Genomic DNA, 20020 nt, shown 5'->3' with positions numbered 1-20020 from the left:
AGTGTGTTTTTTTACCATAACATAATCAAACTAGAAATCAATAACAGCAAAATGTTCTCCAAACATTTGTAAACTAAACAACACACTTCCAAATAATCTATGGGCCAGATAAGTCTGAAGGGAAATTTAAAAATATATTGAACTGAATCAAAATGAAAATATAACATATAAAATTTTATGACACAGCTAAAACAGGGCTATAAGGGAAATTCATAGCATATGTTAGGTTAAACTTAAGTGCATTTATTAGAAATGATGAAAAGTCTCAAATCAATAAGACAATAAATGTAATTTACCCTTATATCTCTTTACTGTCTCCTTTTTATAATTGTCTTAAATGTTTCCTCTAAATACATTTAGAATCACATCAGATAATGTGATTTTTCAGCCATCAAACATAATTTAGAAAACTCAAGGGCCAGGCATGGTGGCTCATGCCTGTAATCCCAGCACTTTGGGAGGCTGAGGCAGGAGGATCACGAGGTCAGGAGTTCAAGACCAGCCTGGCCAACATGGTGAAACCCTTGTCTCTACTAAAAATACAAAAATTAGTCGGGCATGGTGGTGGGTGCCTTTAATCCCAGCTAATCAGGAGGCTGAGGCAGCAGAATTGCTTGAACCCGGGAGGTGGAGGTTGCAGTGAGCCAAGATCATGCCATTGCACTCCAGCCTGGGTGACAAGAGCAAGACTCCATCTCAAAAAAAAAAAAAAAGGAAGAAAAAAAAAGAAAACTCAAGAGAAGGAAGCTTGTTGTATTTAGGCATATTTTTGAGTAAAGTATTTTTTCTTAGTTATCAATGTTCCTAAATTCCTTCTTTTATAATGTACTTTCTGGTTAGATTTTTTTAAGTCATTCTTTTAAAAGAAGTCTGCTGGTGACAAAATCTCTTAGTTTTCTTTCATATGAGAATGCCATTATTTCCCCTTCCCACCCCAAGATCCTAGAAAAAGAAAGAAAAACCAAAAGCAAGTGAAGAAACAGAATTAATAAAGGTAGAAACAGAAATTAATGAAGTTAAAAACAGAAAGAGAAAAATCAATGAAACAAAAAGCTTCTTTGGAAAAAAATTAAAATCAACAAACGTTCATCTCTTTTTCTTATGAAAAAGAAGAGAGAAGACATGAATTACCAAACTCAAGAATGAAACAGAGGATATCACTACAAACCCTGCAGATATAAAAAAGATGATAAGGGAATAGTAAAAACAATTCTGCATGCAAAAATCTGACAACTTAGATGAAATGGATCAATTCCTTAAAAAGCACAAATGACTATAGTTTGCCCAACATGAAATAGATAATTTGAATTATATAACTATTATATAAATGTAACTATTAAGAGAATTGAATTTATAATTTTAAAACTGCTTGAAAATAAATATCAAGGCCCAGGTGGTTTCACTGGACAATTCTACCAAACATTTAAAGAATTAACATCAATTACATATCTTTTCCAGAAAAATAAGAGAGGAGGGAGCATTTCCTAATTCATTTTATGTAGCTATTCTCACCCTGTTATCAAAACCATACAAAGACAACATAAAAAGGAAATCTTCACGCCAATATTTAATGAACATGAACTCAAAAATTCTTAACAAGATGTTAGCAAATAGAATTCAGCAATATATAAAAAGAATTACATACCATGAAAAAGTGATTTTTTTAATGGATGCAAGTCTAATCCAATATTCAAAAATCAGTCAGCATCATTAGCCATTACAGAAATGCAAATTAAGCCACAATAAGACATCACTACACACCTATCTGAATGTCTGGAATTTAAAAAATAAGTGACAGCACAATATCTGGCAAGAATTCAGAGAAACTGAATCACTTATACATTGCTGTTGGGAAAAAAACGAAACTTGTGATTACCCTTTGACCTAGCCATTGTTAGAAGAGTTATCAAATAAATGAAAACTGATTTTCACAGAAAATCTGTACATGAGTGTTTATAGCAGTTTTATTTGTAATGTCTAAAAACTGGAAACAACCCAGATGTTTTTCAATGAATGAAGAAAGAAAGTGTGGTATATCCATAACCAAGGAATACTACTCAGAAATAAAAAGCAGACAAACAATTGATACAAACAACAACCCGGATAAATCTCTAGAGAATTTTAAGGGAAAAAGAGCCAAACCATGGTTCCCCTAGCAAAGGCCATTCCCTGTACATTATGTCCCTCCAGTCTTCTCTCTCCTGACTTCTTCAACCTCAAGTGACACATATTACCAATTTGCCATTTAATCTCCTTCCTTTTGCATCTTCACAATACAACTCTGATTTTCTTTTTTCTTCTTTAAGAAGTAGTGAGCACAAGGGTTAAAGGCAAAGCATTAATGCCAGGTGTATCTAGGCTCAAATCTTGGCTTTGCTATCATGGAGACATCAGTTGGCCTTTGGAAGCCTTGGTTTCCTCATCTGTCTGATAATAATAAAAATAGTATCTATCTTCTAAGGTTGTTGAGAGGATTAAATGAGCCTATGCATGTAATGGGCTTGTCACAGTGCCTAGCTCAAAGTAAGCACTAAATGCCAACTATGATTATTTTTATTGCTTGGGGTGCATAATAATTTGTTCTAGGTGAATTGAAAATAATGCCAATTCTACTAACATTATTAACAGTATAGCCAAAATGGAGGAATGCAAACTTTTTTCTTTAGAAATGTCTCAGTATTGATAAATGTTTTGAGTGTAAAAATAAAGATGAGTTGGGCATATTGTTTAATCCAAACAAAGCAAAACTAGTGGCAAATAATGGCAAAACTTAATGAGAATGCTATCTAAAGGTATCTCAAATTTAGATCTTTTGTTGAAAGGCATGGGGGTAAAAGACTGAGTTAGTCTTCTCTTATCTCTTGCATGATGCTAATTGGGGTAAAAAATCAGTTTTCTTCTATTGCCTGCATTCTTCACCCACCCCCTCCAAGTTCTTTTCCTTCTGATCGTTTTTGTTTATGCCTTTGATTTTGGAGGCTTTCTTTAAATATCTGGTGAGGTTTGGTTCTCCCTTCAGAAATATTTAAGAGTAAGGCACCGAAAAGCTGTTTGGAAGCTGTGTTGTAATGAGGAACTTGTAGACAGGTGGGCATCTCTTGAGGGATGTGGGACATTAAGACAGCTTTTGTGTTGAGGGACTTTCTGGGTCTCCATAGAAGGCTCCTCTGATGTCTTGGTTGGGAGGAATAAGAATGATTCCTTGTGTCCTGGCACCTGGAAGGAGTTATAGGGCTAGAGGTAGAAGGTTGATTATGACTAATTAGTCCCTTATTTTCTGGCTGGTGCCTCATCTCTGCTCTCTGTGTTCCTGGAGTCCTCATATCTGGGGCCTCACTGGTTCAAATGCCATAGAAAATAAACCTCCTCCTTCCTGAAGGGTGAGACAAGAGTAGTTAGCTGGCTTCATAAGGTAGGGCTCCAGTGCTCTTTTCAACTGGTTCTCCCTCTGTCAGTCCCACCCTGCATCTCTGCCTTTTCTGTACCTCCAATTCCTGAGCCCTTTTCCAGCTTCATGGAGAGAATCAGCATACTTCCGTATGGTATTAGGAACTTTGATTTCAGGTTTCTCTGCTCTTCTAAGAGCAGAATTTGGAAAAAATAGAAGAGTTCCATTTCCAAAATTTAGAAAAAATGGAAGACATTTACCGTCAGTTTCAGGTGCTTTCAGAAGAGAGAAGTGACAAAAATATATGTAGTAGCTTAAACCAAAATATTTGATCCTACTTTAAAAATATTTTTTAATTTTTTTTTTTTTTTTTTTTTTGAGACGGAGTTTCCCTCTTGTTGCCCAGGCTGGAGTGCAATGGCACAATCTCGGCTCACTGCAACCTCTGCCTCCCGGGTTCAAGCGATTCTCCTGCCTCAGCCTCCCGAGTAGCTGGGATTACAGGCATGTGCCACCACGCCTGGCTAATTTTGTATTTTTAGTAGAGACAGGGTTTCTCCATGTTGGTCAGGCTGATCTCGAACTCCTGACCTCAGGTGATCCGCCCCCCTCAGCCTCCCAAAGTGCTGGGATTACAAGTGTGAGCCACCGTGCCCGGCCTAAATTCATTTTATTTTTTGAGAGACCAGATAAGCTGGGCGCTGTGGCTCACACCTGTAATCCTAGCACTTTGGAAAGCCAAGGCCAGTGGATGGCTTGAGCTCAGGAGTGAGATCAGCCTGGGCAACATAGTGAACCCTACCCTACAGAAAAAAACACACAAAAAATTAGCCCAACTTGGTAGTGCGACTGTGGTCCTAGCTACTCAGGAGGCTGAGGTGGAGGATCACCTGAGCCAGGCAGGCCAAGGCTGCAGTGAGCCAAGATTGCGCCACTGCACTCCAGCCTGGGCAACAGAGAAAGACCTTGTTTCTATTCTTTTTCTTTTTTTTTTTTTTGAGAGACAGGGTTTTCTCTGTTGCCCAGACTGGAGTGCAATGGCACAATCATAGCTCACTGTAGCCTCAAACTTCTGGCGATACTCCTGCCTCAGCTTCTCAAGTAGCTGGGACTACAGGCACAGATCACCATGCCTGGCTAATTAAAAACATTCTTTTTTTCATTTTTGTAGAGACTGTGGTGGAAGGGTATGGAGAGTGTCCCACTTTATTGCCCAGACTGGTCTAGAGCTCCTGGGCTCAAATGATCCTCTCACTTCCAAAAATGTTGGGATTACAGGTGTGACCCACAGTGCCCAGCCTGATACTACTTTTTAGAGCCATTAAATTATATTCTAAACATGATTTCATTTTTAATTTTGATTGTAAGAAAAAAAGTAGTTCCATGTGTGTGACTATATGTAATTTTGAGTTAGCAGGTTTACAACTAGAATTAAATATTTTAAACATTTAGTTTCAATTTCATTAATAATTTAGAAGTCACTTATAATTTTATTATAATTACATGTGGAATAACATGTAATTGGTCCAAATAATCTGCCATATCATTTTTCATGTTTTGTATGTCATGAAAATTCTGCACAAAATTAATTTATACATGAATTCGAAGCTTTCATAAAAAGAGACATTCTATCCAGAAAAGTTTATGTTTTTAAACCTAGATTGTTATAGCAAAATTTACAGATCAAAAAATCAAGATTCCTGTATACATATCTCTTAAATTATCCCTGGAGATAGAAACCAAATAAGGGAAATAGGAAAATCTGTTTATAATTTTTAATTTCTGTACCAGAAATTCTGGAACCATAATATCCAAGCATCAATGCATTCCACCAAACCATGGAGCCTTTCTGCTACGAAGATGACTTCCAAACTTTTAAAGTAACGAAAGATTTCCTTATAAAGTTTTCCCTTGGGGCTCTGAAGTCATACCTATGCTGGACTGGCTTCTTTTTCTCTTCCTCTGCATTTTTAGTTCAATTTCAACTGCACTTCTCAGGTATTACGTCTGTTTTGTCCTTAGTATTCACTGTTTTTCTTCCTTTAAGAGTCAATAGATTGGCAGTTTGTCAAAAGACCAATTTGTGATTCCGTATGTTATGCTTTTTCTAGCACTCCTGTCAGGGAAGATTTAAAGAATTCTAAAATGAGAACTGTCTCTTTTCTAGTTGGCCTGAAGTGTAAGTGGTAATTTGGATTTGCTTTGCCCATACTGGTAATGATTGTACAGTTAGAGAAATGAATTTTAAAGCATGAAAGCTCTGCCTCCATTTCACAGGGCTTGTGTTGCCCATGGGGAAAAACATATCTCACGGTCCCTTAGGACTAAACAGAAGGAAGACTTTCTAATCTTGGAATTGGATTTTTTCTGACGGCATACATATTTGCATAAATTACAAAGAAAAATCATTAGGGATTTTATTATGAAGAATATATAAGTTGATAAGACATCTACAAAAATCAAAACAAAGGAAAATTTCAACAATAGTTGTGGATAAGCTATTAATTTCTGTCCCTTAACACCTTTCCCACTTCCTCATTAACCTTTTCTCTATGCTGGTTAGTCATATTTATGACTTTTTGCTCAAATAATTGTATTCTTTCCTCAGAAGTATGTTCTGATATATGGAGTGCATAATTACTTTGTAATTCTTGTGGATATAATACTGGAATTTGACTGCTGAGGAAGCAGGAGGCCATCATATTGCTACGTCAAGGATTTACCATGATTCTAGTATATCTTAAACTGTTTTAATCCAAAAGACTATTTCTCTCAAATTATCACACATCTTTTATTTTTTCTCTCACTTCAAGATCTGAGAAGCTGAAATTAAGGCCCATCTTACAGGTGCAACAAAAATCTATACATCGCTTACATAGTGTCTAAGATCCTGTAAAATCTTCTTTAACAGACAACTGTACTACTCTGTGCAACAGAATCTGAAGGAGAAGGGCTCAGAAGTGACAGATTCAAGGTGAAAATATCTCTAAGCCACACAGATCAATTTTTGCTGGAGAAAGTACATCTTATACTAGTTAAGCTAATGGGAAAATTTCAATTTAAAAGGAAGGAGTAATGTGAGCAGATAACTCAAGGCACTCTCATAGAAGTCACAGAGGTGAACAGGGCTATGGGAGAAGTAATCATACCTGCTGGGAAGATTATCTGAAGATGAGAGATTTCATCTTATTAGAAGTTGTGTTCTTTTAGATTTATTTGATTTATTTATTTTTTTATTTTTTTTTTCGAGGGAGAAGGCACCAAACAAGACTCTGACCAGCTTAGGCAAAAGGAAGAACTTATATAAAGTATACTGAGATGAGTTGAACAAACTACTCTACAGATAAGAATCCAGCTAGCCTAGGGACCAGCAATATTAGATCCTCTGCTTGCTTCTTTTTTCTGTAGACTATCTTTTTCATGGGAACACAGCTGCCTAGCACACCCAAGGTTTTCACTTTATGGCTTCAAGAATGAGAGACCAACTTGCTTTCCATATTTTTTCCTATCCAAGACCTAAATTCCTGAGGATGGGACTCACTGGCTCTGATTAGGCGAGGTATCCACACCCGGATCACACAGATGATTAGCAGTGGCCAGGAGGAAGGGTCACATTATAGCTGCACTATGATGGAAGGATGAAAAAGGGAGGGAGGAGCAGTTCCTAGAACAAGCAGAGAAGCTAGAGAGACTTACCCCAGAGTTTTCCATTGCAGAGGTACTACTCCAAATCATATGATTTGTGAGATTTAATTGGAAGAAATGATTTGATATTTGGGTACAAAAATTCCACTATCCCATCATCGTATTTTGATAAGATAGCAGTACCTAAAGGTTTACCAAGGTTTACTTTAACAATTTAGATATGAGTAGTTTATTAATATTAATTTTATACATTTCTCTAATAGGTTATTCATTTTAAATTGCAGCCGCAGTCATCCATAAATCTAATGCAGTAACCTCATTTTACAGAAGAGAACTCTAAGAGGATAACTAATTTGGCCAAGATCACATGGTAAATAGTGAAAACATCTGGGCTGGAATCCAAGTGTTATTTTTTATCTAGTGCTACTATCTTGATCTCATTATTTGTTTAGAAGTACTTTATCTTTTGCCAAAAATATTTAACAATTATGGGTTCTTATATGTACAATCTTTGAATCAAAGTATACATAAATCCCAGGTCTCCCAGTGTCCAGTAGCAGCAAGACTTAGAGGAGGTCAGAACATTAGCTCAGAAACTGAGGAACATGAATTCTATGTAGTACTCTGTGCTGAGTGAAAGGCCTCTTCTGCACAGAGATGACTTGCAAAGAAATCTGAAGGAAAAGCCAGGATTTAGGAAGCAGGTTTGGATTCTATTAGCTCCAGGATAGTACTGTAATGCTAGATCAGGGTGTATCACAATTTGATATTGCAAAGATGATCTGACTGATAAAGATTTCAAAGCAAGCATTACTAGTAAGGGCGCCATGCATAGAAGACGGACAATAACATGTAAACCAGTGGCCCCCAACCTTTTTGGCACCAGGGACCGATTTTGTGGACAATTTTTCCAGGGACTGGAGTGGGGGCTGTGTAGGGGGGTGTGGGGGTATTGGGGGTGTGGGGGTATTGGGGGTGTGGGGGTATTGGGGGTGTGGGGGTATTAGGGGTGTGGGAATGTATGGGTGAGGTGGATAGGAGGGTGGTTTTGGGATGAAACTGTTCCACCTCAGATTATCAGGCATTTGATTCTTACAAAGAGTGTGCAACCTAGATCCTTCATGGTTTTGGGATGAAACTGTTCCACCTCAGATCATCAGGCCTTAGATTCTTATAAAGAGTATGCAACCTAGATCCCTCACATATGCAGTTCACAATAGGATTCGTGCTTCTATGAGAATCTAATGCCGCTGCTGATCTGACAGTAGGCAGAGCTCAGGCAGTAATGCTCGCTTGCCTCCTGCTGTGCAGCCCGGTTCCTAACAGGCCACGAACCAGTACCAGTCTTCGGCCAGGGGGTGGGGGACCCCTGATGTAAACAAACAAGCTAATTCAAAATAACAATAATAACTGCCATGAAGAGAGCAAAATGAAGGATGTGATAAAGAGTGAGGAGAGGCTACTCAAGACTGGGGAATCAGGGAAATTGTCTCTCTAAATCAGTGAATGATTCAATGAAAAGGAAGCTTCCTCCCTGCTTCGAGTTGTCCTGCCTTTTCTAGATGGAACCAATGTTCATCTTACCTATGTTGATTGATGTCTCATGTCTTCCTAAAATGTATAAAACCAAACTGTATTCTGACCACCTTGGGCACATGTCATCAGGACCTCCTGAGGCTGTGTCACGGGCACGTATCCTCAGCCTTGGCAAAATAAACTTTCTAAGTTAACTAAGACCTGTCTCAGATTTTCGGGGTTCACAAAAGTATGAAAACTTTAATGAAATAATTTTTAAAAACGCAAATGAAAGGAAAGACATAGTATGACTATGAATAGTAAAGAAAATACTTCCCAGATTAATGTATAGATTTACCATATTCCTATTAAAAACCAAAGAATACTTTATAGAACTCAATAAAATGATTCCAAAACTGTTTTCCAAAATAAATGGGCAGAATTTTCATATAGTACTCTAAGAGAAGAAAAATTGTAAGGAAGAACTATTCTTGTTAGATACTAGGATTTTAAAAGAAATGAGTGGAAATGATATGGAATGAGTTTAAAAAATGAAGTAAGAGGTAATTGAACAGATAGCCTAGTTTACATAGATGTTAAAGATATGATGAAGTCAGCTTATGCAAGTAATGAAGTAATTAACAAAAGAATCATGATTTAAGAACTAGTAAGAAAACCAACAGGGCATGGTAGCTCATACCTGTCATCCCAGCTGTTTGGGAGGCTGAGGCAGGAGGACTGCTTGAGCCCAGGAGCTTAAGGGTTCAGTGAGCCACTGCACTCCAGCCTGGGTGACAGAGTGAGACGCTGACTCTAAAAAAAAAAAGCATGGGTTGGAAACTTAATCCTCAATGCAGTAATTTTGGGAGATGAGACCTAATGGGAGATGTTTATTTTCCACCCTCATGAATGGATTACTGCTGAATAAAAAGGAGTTGAGGCTTCAAGTTTGATCTCTTGCTTGCTAACATGCTCTCTTATCCTTCTGCCCTCTACCGTGGGATAACACAGAAGGAAGGCCCTTGACAGATGCTGGCCCCTCAATCTTGGACTTCATATCCTCCAGAAATGTAAGAAATACACTTTTTTGTTGTTGTTTTTTTTTTTGAGACAGGGTCACTCTGTCACCCAGGCTGAAGTGCAGTGGCACGATCATGGCTCACTGCAGCCTCAACTCCTGGGCTCAAGTGATCCTCCCATGTCAGCCTCCCAAGGAGCTGGGACTACCTGGCTAATTTTTCTTTATGGTAGAGGTGGGGTCTCACTATGTTGCCCAGGCTGGTCTCAAATTCCTGGGCTCAAGTGATCCTCCCCACCTTGGCCTCCCAAAGTGCTGGGATTACAGCATGAGCCACTGTGTCCAGCCAAATTTCTCTTCTTTATAAATTACCCAGTTTGTGGTATTTTTCCATAGCAACAGAAAATGGACTAAGACAACCAGATATTAATATGCAAAAACTTTAACTTGGACCTTCACCTCACACTACTTTATTCATTCTGCAAGAGGCTGCACGTCAGGACTTTACTTTTTTGGAAACCTAGCATTAAATCATTTAAAAGTTGCCAGATTTTTTTTTTTTATAAAGATGGAGTCATTGATTCATCTTTGGAGCAGGCTTTCTTTGTTTTGGGAGAATTACCAGAATGGGCCTTTTGAATTACACACATCTAGAGCAAGTACTCACTTGTTGCTTTTTGAGGAGATTGAAGTTTCTAGTAAGCTGACAAGTTTCGTTTAGAAGTATAAATTGGGTTTAGTGGCTTGTGTATGTCCTTTCAAAATCAGAGGGGGAAAATATGTAGCCTTAGAATATGGATTTTGGCTGAATTGTCCTTGCAAACTACTGTTTGTTTATTTATTTTGGAAGAGAGAGTCAGAGAGAGAGAGAGAGAGTTTTGTCTAAGTGATTGGTAACAGGAGATTGTCTCACTGGACCATGCCAAGAGTGTTGTGTAGATCTGAGCTCTTTATTATGGAGATAAAAATTGTGAAAGGGAATCAGGGGACTAGGATTGGTATAATACCACCTGGATTTGGAGCATTGGTGTCTTTCACATAGTGTTATTTAAGACAGAATAACTCAGACTTGTGTTATTTAAGAATAACTTAAGTTACAGAATAACTCAGACTTGTAAAATGTACTGCTGATCTTCATCATTGCCTGTCTGGCCATAGGAGCCAGACTGTACTCTGCATTAGTGGGTGCTCCCACTGTCAATTATTTAATTTAACTCATTTAATCTTCGCAACAGCCAAAAGAAGCAGGGCATGGATTTGAAGAGGAAAGATCTCTCTCTGAATCTCTTTGTTTGTCTTTACATCTCTTTCTCCTCTCTGCACACACATATACTCCCACCACAGCGGTTCTTAGGGCCAGTGTTCCAGAGTGTGGAGATGCCTGGCGATTTTCTGTTGGTGGGGTGAGCTGGCCATTGCCACATTGTGTTCCCAAAGTAACTCCTTCCAGTTGAAATCTACACTGCATTGAGAGTTTTGCTCTGTCACCCAGGCTGGCGTGCAGTGGTGCGATTTCGGCTCACTGCAATCTCCACCTCCCAGGTTCAAGCGATTCTTGTGCCTCAACCTTCCAAGTAGCTGGGACTACAGGTGTGCACTGCCATGCCAAGCTGATTTTTGTATTTTTAGTAGAGACAGGGTTTCACCATGTTGGCCAGGCTGGTCTTCAACTCCTGGCCTCATGTGATCCACCTGCCTCGGCCTCCCAAAATGCTGGGATTATAGGCATGAGCCACTGTGCCCAGCCTGCATTGTACTTCTTTCATACCCAAGTTTGCAGTACATTTTTGTTAATTGTTTTATTCATGTGTTACCTGTGCTTTAGATAATTAAGGGAGGGATCAGAGTCTATGCTTGGAGAATAACTCATAGGGCAGAGCAGTATTCCAGAGAAGCTGGTTATCTGATGGCAGAAGTGACTTGCTGGACTCTAACAGCGCTGACAAATGATTATAGTACTGATATAGTGGAACATTTAACAGATCCATGGGAAGGAAATCCTCCGGAAGAATAGCTTTTTTGTAGCCTATGGAATGCAAGTTCATAGTTTTTATAAGTTGGCTATGAAAGAAAAAGTGACCTTATTATGTAGTCTCAAGTGGGTGTGGTCTGTGGACTACTGGGGCCAATTCAGTTGTTCCTTCACTTATTCATTCCACAAATATTTATTGGTAGTTCATTACATGCTGGGACTGGGCTAGGCATATAGATACAATGATGATTAACAGAGTCTCTGCCCTTTAGGAGAAAACTACAGGAAGTTAAATATTAACAAACCAAATTGTAAGAAAATAAGAAGAAAAGAGGAGAGCAATCAGAAATGAAAAAATAGAAGATGGACGCACATAACCATACAAACATTTAAAATATCTATAATGTGAAAAACAATAAAAGGAGCTTAAAAAGAAAACAAGAGACTGAGAGAATTACTTGTACTAAATAGGTCTTTGCCAATTAATAACAAGGATAGCCTTTACTCCAATTTCCAATACCTTTGTCCTCAGTTCCATCTGAAACCTCATCAGAACAGCCTTTATTATCCATATTTTTTCTTAAAAAATTTTTATTGATGCATAATAATTGTAAAGATTTGTGTGGTCCATTTAATATTTGATACATTCATACAGTGATTAAATCAGAGTAGGATATCCATCACTTCAAACATTTATCATTTTTCTGTGTTGGGAACATTTCAAATATTTTCTAGCTATTTTGAAATATACAATAAATTATAGTTAACTATAGTCACTCTACTATGTTATCAAACACTAGAAATTATTCCTTCTGTTAGCTGTATTTTTGTACCTATTAACCAACCTCTTTTCACCCCCAATTCTCCCCTACTCTTCTCAGCCTCTGGTAATCATCATTCTACTCTGACCAAGAGACCAACTTTTTTACCTACCACATTTGGGTGAGAACATGTGATATTTGTGTTTCCGTGCCTGGCTTACATCACATAACATAATGTCCTTCAGTTCCATCCTTGTTGCTGAGAATGACAGAATTTCATTTTTTTCATGGCTGAACAATATTCCATTGTGTATATATGCTACATTTTCCTTATCCATTCGTTTCTGGACACTTAGATTGATTATATATGTTGGCTATTGTGAATAGTGCTGCGATAAATACGGAGTGCAGATATCTCTTCAGTATACTGATTTTCTTTCTTTTAGCTATATACCCAGCAGTGTGACTGCTGGATTATATGGCAGATCTATTTTTAGTTATTTGTGAAACCTCCATACTGTTTTTCACAGTGCCTATACTAATTTACATTCTCACCAACAATGTACAAGCATTCCCCTTTCTCCACATTCCACAAGCATTTGTTATTTTTTTGTCTTTTTGATAATAGCCATTTTAACTGAGGTGAGATGATATTACATTGTGGTTTTGATTTGCATTGCCCTGATGATTAGTGATATTGAACATTTTTGTGTGTCTTCTGAGAAATGTCTACTCATATCATTTGCCCATTTTAAAATCAGATTTTTTTTTTTTTGCTGTTGAGTCCTTGTATATTCTTTTTATTAATCCCTTGTCAGATGGATAGTTTGCAAATATTTTATCCCATTCAACAGTCTCTTCAGTCTACTGATCATTTCCTTTGCTGCACAGAAGCTTTTTAGTTTGATGTAATCCCATTTGTCCATTTTTGCTTCTGTTGCTTTTGAGGTCTCACCCAAAAAATCTTTGCCCAGACCAATGTACTAAAGCATTCTCCAATATTTTTCTTCTAGTAGCTTCAGGATTTTTAGGTCTCACATTTAAGTCTTTAATCTATTTTCATTTGATTTTTGTATATGTTGAGAGATAGCGGTCTGGTTTTACTCTTCCGCATGAATATATCCAGTTTTCCTGGCACCATTTATTGAAGAAACTGTCCTTTACCCAATGTATATTCTTGGCACCTTTGTCAAAAAATAGTTGGCTATAAATGTGTGAATTTATTTCTGGGTTCTATTCTGTTTTATTGGTCTATATGTCTGTTTTTATGCCAGTACCATGCTGTTTAGGTTACTATAGCAGCTCTTTAGTATAATTTGAAATCAGGTAGTGTGATGTCTCCAGCATTGTTCCTTTTGTTCAAGATTGCCTTGGCTAATCATGGTCTTCTGTGGTTCTATGCAAACTTTAGGATTTTTTTTTTCTATTTCTGTGAAGGATATCATTGGTACTTTGAGAGGAGTTGCATTGAATTGGTAGATCACTTTGGATAGTATGGACATTTTAAAAACATTAGTTCCTCCAGTCCGTGAGCATAGCATATCTTTCCATTTGTTTGAGCCCTCTTCCATTTCTTAGTTTAAGTGTTTAATCGATTTCATCATAGAGATCTTTCACTTCTTTGGTTACATTTATTCCTAGTTTTTTTTCATAACCATTGTAAATGGGATTGCTTTATTGGTTAGTTTTTCAGATTGTTGGTTGTTAGTGTATAGAAATGCTGCTGATTTTTGTATGTTGATTTTGTATTCTGCAACTTTACTGAATTTATTGACCCGTTCTAACAATTTTTTTGGTGACATCTTTTTCTAAATATAGGACCACGTTATCTGTGAACAAGGATAATTTGATTTTCTCCTTTCCAATTTGGATGCCCTTTATTTTGTTCTCTTGCCTAATTGCCCTGGCTAGGACTTCCAGTACTATATTGAATAAAATTTATGAAAGTGGGCATCTTTGTCTTCATCCAGATATTAAAAGAAAGACTTTCAATTTTTCTCCATTTAGTATGATGTTAGCTGTGGATTTGTTATATATGTCTTTTATTGTTTTGAGGTATGTTAGTTCTATATCTAGTTTTTTGAGAGATTTTATCATAAAGGCATATTGAATATTGTTGAATGATTTTTTAGCATTTATTGTAACTATCGCATGGTTTTTGTTCTTAATTCTGCTAATGTGATATATCTGTTTATTGATTTGCATATGTTGAACCATCCCTGCATTCCTGGGATGAATCCCACTTGATCACAATGAATGAGGTTTTTAATGTGTTGCTGAATTCAGTTTGCTAGTATTTTGCTGAGAAATTTTGCATCTATGTTCATCAGGGATATTTGCCTGTAGTTTTCTTTTGTGTGTGTGTCCTTGTCTGATTTTGGTATCAGGGTAGTGTTGACCTCATAGAATGAGTTTTAAAGTATTCCCTCCTCTTCAACTTTTTGGGATAGTTTGAGTAGAATTGGTGTTATTTCTTCTTTAAATGCTTGGTAGAATTTAGCAGTGAAGCCATCATGTTCTGGGCTTTGATGGGAGACTTTTTTTTACCACTTCAATCTTGTTACTTGTTATTGATCAGTTCTGATTTTCTATTTCTTTGTGGTTCAGTCTTGGTAGATTGTATGTGTACAGGAGTTTTATCCGTATCTTCTAGACTTTCCAATTTGTTGGCATATAGTTGTTCACAATAACCTCTAATGATTCTTTATGTTTCTGTGGTATCAATTATAATGTCTCCTTTTTCAACTCTGATTTCATTTATTTGGGTATTCTCTCTTTTTCTTAGTCTAGCTAAAGATTTGTCAGTTTTGCTTATCTTTTTTAAAAATCTTTTTATTTTGTTAATCTTTTTTTGTCTGTTTCATTTATTTCTGCCCTGATCTTTATTATTTCTTTTCTTCTACTGATTTTGGGTTTGGTTTGTTCTTGCTTTTCTAGTTCCTTGAGATGCATCATTAAGTTGTTTATTTGAAGTCTTTCTACTTTTTTGATGTAGATATTTAATGCTATACTCTTCTTTCTTAGCACTACTTTTGCTGTATCCCATAGGTTTTGGTACATTGTGTTTCCATTTTAATTTGTCTTGAGGAATTTTAAGTTTTCTTTTAAATTTCTTCATCAGTCCCTCCATTGTTCAGGAGCATGTTGTTTTATTTCCATTAATTTGTACAGTTTTAAACATTCTTTCCATTATTGATTTCCAGGTTTATTCCAGAAAAAAATATGTTGTTATTATTTTGATTTTTAAAAAATTATTAAGATATATTGTCTCTCCTGGAGAATGTTTTGTGGAAATCTTCCATGTGTTCTGGAAAAATATGTGTATTCTGCAGCTGTTAAATGGAATGTTCTGCAAATATCTGTTAGGTTCATTTGATCTAGAGTGCAGTTTAACTCTCATGTGTCTTTGCTGATTTTCTGTCTTCACAATCTGTCCATTACTGAAAGTGGGGTGCTGAAGTCCCTTACTATTACTGCACTGTAATAATACATGGTATTATAATCTCTCCCTTTAGGTCAATTAATATTTGTTTTAAATGTTTGGGTGTTTTGGTGTTGAGTGTATATATATTTGTTGTATCCTCTTGCTGTATTGACCCTTTTATCATTATATAGTATCCTTCTTTTCCTTTTTTTTTAAACTGTTCTTGACTTAAAGTCTATTTTCTCTACTGTAAGTATAGCTACTCCTGCTCTTTTTTGGTTTCCAGTTGCATGGAATATCTGTTTTAATTCTGCCACTTTCCATCTGTGCATGTCTTTATAGGTGAAGTGGGTTTCTTAAAGACAGCATATAATTGGGTCTTTTAAAAAATCTTAACCCATTTAGCCACTCATGTCTTTTATTTGGAGAATTTAATACATTTACATTCAAAAGTATTATTGATAGGTAAGGATTTATTACTGCCATTTTGTTACTTGTTTTCTGATTGCTTTGTGGGTCCTTCCCTCCACTTTCCCTCTCTTACTGTCTTCTTTGTGGTTAAGCAATTTTCTCTAGTGATACATGTTGATTCCATGCTATTTATTTTAAGTGTCTCTATTATATATTGTTACTTTCTGGTTACTATAAAGCTTACAGAATCCTCTTATAGTTATAACAGGTTATCTCAAACTGATATTGACTTGACTTTGATTGCAAAGTAAAGAAAGTAACAAAACAAACTCTACACTTTAGCACCCTTCTTTTTGATTCTTGATTTTTCAGCTTACATCATTTTATATTGCTTATTTCTTAACCAATTGTTGTCATTATTTTTATAAAATAGTTTTGTCTTTTAGTCTTCTTACTTAAGCCATTAGTTGTTTCTTTATCTCAATTACAGCATTAAACTATTCTAAATTTGTCTGTTTTCTTTCTTTTACCAGTAAGTTTAATACATTTAGATGTTTTCATGTTACACATTAGCATCCATTTCTTTCAGATTGAAGAACTCCCTTCAGTACTTCTTGTAAGGCAGGTCTGGTGTTGATGATTTCCTCAGCTTTTGTTTGTCTGGGAAAGTCTTTATCTCTCTTTTGTGTTTGAAGGATAGCTTTTCTAGGTACAATATGCATGGCTGGCAGTTTATTTTCCTTCAGCACTTTGAATATAGCATCCTTATCTCTCTTGGCCTACAGGGTTTCTGCTGAGAAATCCATTGCATATCATATTGGAGCTCCATCAAATGTGATATTTTTTTCTTTCCTTTTGCTGCATTGAGTATCCTTTTTTGTCTTTAATTTTTGCTAATTTGATTATGATGTGTCTTGAAGAATTCCTCTTTGGACTGAGTTTGGTTGATAACTTCTGAGCTGCTTGTACCTGGATGCTGTCATCCTTCTTCATTGTTTCCTTAAATATGCTTTCTAAGCTCTTTTCTCTCGTTTCCTTAAGGAATTCCTATTATGTAGAGGTCAGTTCATTTAATGGTTTCCTGTAATTCTCATAGGCCTTCCTCATTCTTTTTAATTCTTTTTTTTTCTCCCTTGATTGGGTAATTTCATATGTTTTGTCTTCAGGCTCATTAATTCTTTCCTCTGTTTGATCAAGTCTGCTCTTGAAGCTTTCTAATGAGTTTTTCAGTTCAGTTATTGTATTCTTTATTTGTAGGTTCTCTATTATTTTAAAAATTGTTTTCGTTTCTTTGTCAAATTTCTTATTTTGTTCCTGGATAGTTTTCCAAATTTCATTTAGTTTTCTATCCATATTTGCTTGTGATCTCTGAACTTGTTTAAGAGGATTATTTTGAATTCTCTCTCAGACATTTCATGGATATTCAATTCTTCTGGGTTCATTGCTGTAGCTTTGTTGGTTTCTCTTGGTCATGTCATATTTCTTGAGTTTTCACAATCTTTGTTTCTTTACATTGATGCCTGATAATTTGAGGAGACCGCCACCTCTTCCAGTGTTTGCAGATATTCACTGGTGGTGTTAGACCTTTACTACTTACTCTCAGAACTTAAATGCTGTTCTGTTGTTGCTTCTCATTTTGGGGAGGACTTATGGTGAACTGAACTGACACACTGCAGTGGAACTAACTTGTTGCCCTATTGTTGTTTCCTGGCCTGTGGGAAGACTCATATTGAACACTGGAATTTAAATGCTTCTCCATAACTAAATTGTTGCCCTCATATTGTTTTTGAGTCTGTGGAAAACTTACAGTGAGCACTGGAACTTAGATGTTGCCCCAGAAATATATTACTGCCCTGCAAATATTTCCCATTCTGAGGAAGACTTATGTTGGCACTGTAACTTAATTTTGACCTTTTAGTTGTTTCTGGGAAGGCAATGCTCCACACAAGCACCTGGGCTTTGTGGAACATGCAGCCAAGGATTTGGGCTTTCCTGTGGGTTGTGACCCTTGCAGTGCTATGGTGCTAATCAGTCTCTTCAACTTGGGATCTCCGCTTATTGGAGTGCAGAGAGGCTCTCAAGATCTACTTTCCAATCATGGTGACTAATGCCCTGCTTTTTGTCCCCAATTCACTGAAGGTGGTTTAGCCCTCCTGGAACTCCTGATGATTCCTGTGGGACAGGAGAGGAGTAGGCTTCCATAAAGATTTGAAGATCAATGGAGAGATAGAACATGCACCTCCAATTCCCTCCGCTCACCACAGAAACCATGAGTTTAAAGAAATTCTCTATAAGTGGTATTTTGCTGGCTTGGGAAAGGCAATGGCACAATCTGAAATGAACATTTCTTTTACCAGTTGTGACTTCTCTCAATTCTGTGGATGCAGGGGAGGTCTCCATTTCTCCCCCAAGTTCTGGAGAATTCAGGGTGATATTCTTGCCTTTGAATATTTTCTAGTTATATTTTTGTTGTGGAACTGATGCTGGGGAATCTTCTACTCCACAATCTTGCTGATGTCACTGTACTGTTCATATTTCTATCAGCATCCTAATCACAACCACTTAGGCAATAACTAAGGAGTTCCAAACTTTCTTTAGTCTTCTTGTCTGCTAAGCCCTCAAAATCCAGGCTTTTTCTAGCTTGTTTCTACAAATTCTTCCAACCTTTTTCCATTACCCAGTTCCAAAGCCACTTCTACATTTTCGGGTATTTGTTATCAGCAACACCCCACTTCTCTGTACCAATTTTCTGTATTAGCTTGTTTTCTGTTGCTTGTAACAGAATATTTGAAACTGCAGAATTTAAAAGAAAAAGAATTTATTTCTTACAATTATGGAGGCTAAGAAGTCTCAAGTTGAGGGGCGATAGCTGGTGAGAGCCTTTTTGCTGGTGGGGCCTCTTTGAAGAGTCCCAAGGCAGTTCAAGACATCACATGATGAGGGGGCTGAACATGTTAGCTCAAATTTCTAGTGCTTGTCTTATAAATCCACCAGTCCAACTCCCATGATAACCCATGAATCCATTAACCATTTAATCTATTAATTCATGAATGGATTAATCTGTTCATTATGGCTAAACCCTCATGATCCAATCACCTCTTAAAGGCCTCACCTCTCAAAGATGCCACATTGGGGAGTAAGTTTCAAAATGAATTTTTTGAGGGGACATTTAAATCATGGCAGGGTATAGGGTTTCAGATTTGCAAGATAAAAAGTCTGGAGATCTGTTTCACAACATGTGAACATACTTAACACTATTAAACTGTATGCTTAATGGTTAAGATGATAAATTACAGGTTATGTGTTTTTTACTACAATTTAAAAAAACTATGCCTGTTTTAAATAAGTAGCTCACTCTCTTGTAAAATTTACTACCTTATCAAATTGTTCAAATTGAACCAGTGACTGAACTGTGGTCTTCTCTAGGGTACTTAAAATTACTAAAATAAAAGAGTCAGTATATAAACCAACAGCTGGTAATGCTTTTAAAATAATTCACTTATTTAAACTGTGACACAAAAAAGAGGTTTTAAAATCTTACTCAAGTACTCTTTAAAAATAACAAATATATTAATTACTTGATGTCTTTACTATATCTAAAATAATTGCTGTAACAGAGGTAGAGACACAGTAAAAGAGGTACTATTGAAGCTAGTATACTATACTGTGGATACTATTGAAATACGTTAGAAGTACTATTGAAATTTTTTAACAGAATAGCACACTAAACAGACTGACTGAAGTTCTTATACAGGGATCTCATGTAAATAACAACAAAATAATAATAAGTCCATCAATTCCATAAGAGATATATACAAAATTTGGATGCCAAAATTCTTTTCTTTTTTTTTTTTTTTTTGATATGGAGTCTCATTCTGTCATCCAG

General features: G+C 36.5%; 1 long non-coding RNA gene across 2 annotated transcripts in view; it reads right to left on the bottom strand.

Annotated features, from left to right (window-relative positions):
* The window catches only part of LOC134739589 (uncharacterized), an 86996-nt gene that overhangs the window by 14150 nt on the left and 52826 nt on the right, over nt 1–20020 (bottom strand). Inside the window, exon 8 of one of the 2 annotated variants that reach the window (XR_010126400.1) lies at nt 6641–18927. The exons of the other annotated variant lie outside the window; for it this stretch is intronic. This is a non-coding gene — a long non-coding RNA (uncharacterized LOC134739589). Of the gene's footprint in view, nt 1–6640; nt 18928–20020 lie in introns of those variants that run through there. 2 annotated transcript variants of the gene reach the window in all.

Source organism: Pongo pygmaeus, chromosome 4 (genome assembly GCF_028885625.2).
Source record: "Pongo pygmaeus isolate AG05252 chromosome 4, NHGRI_mPonPyg2-v2.0_pri, whole genome shotgun sequence".
NCBI classification, from domain to species: domain Eukaryota; kingdom Metazoa; phylum Chordata; class Mammalia; order Primates; family Hominidae; genus Pongo; species Pongo pygmaeus.
Note: the sequence above shows the minus strand (reverse complement) of the source record. Positions and strands in the feature narration are given on the sequence as shown.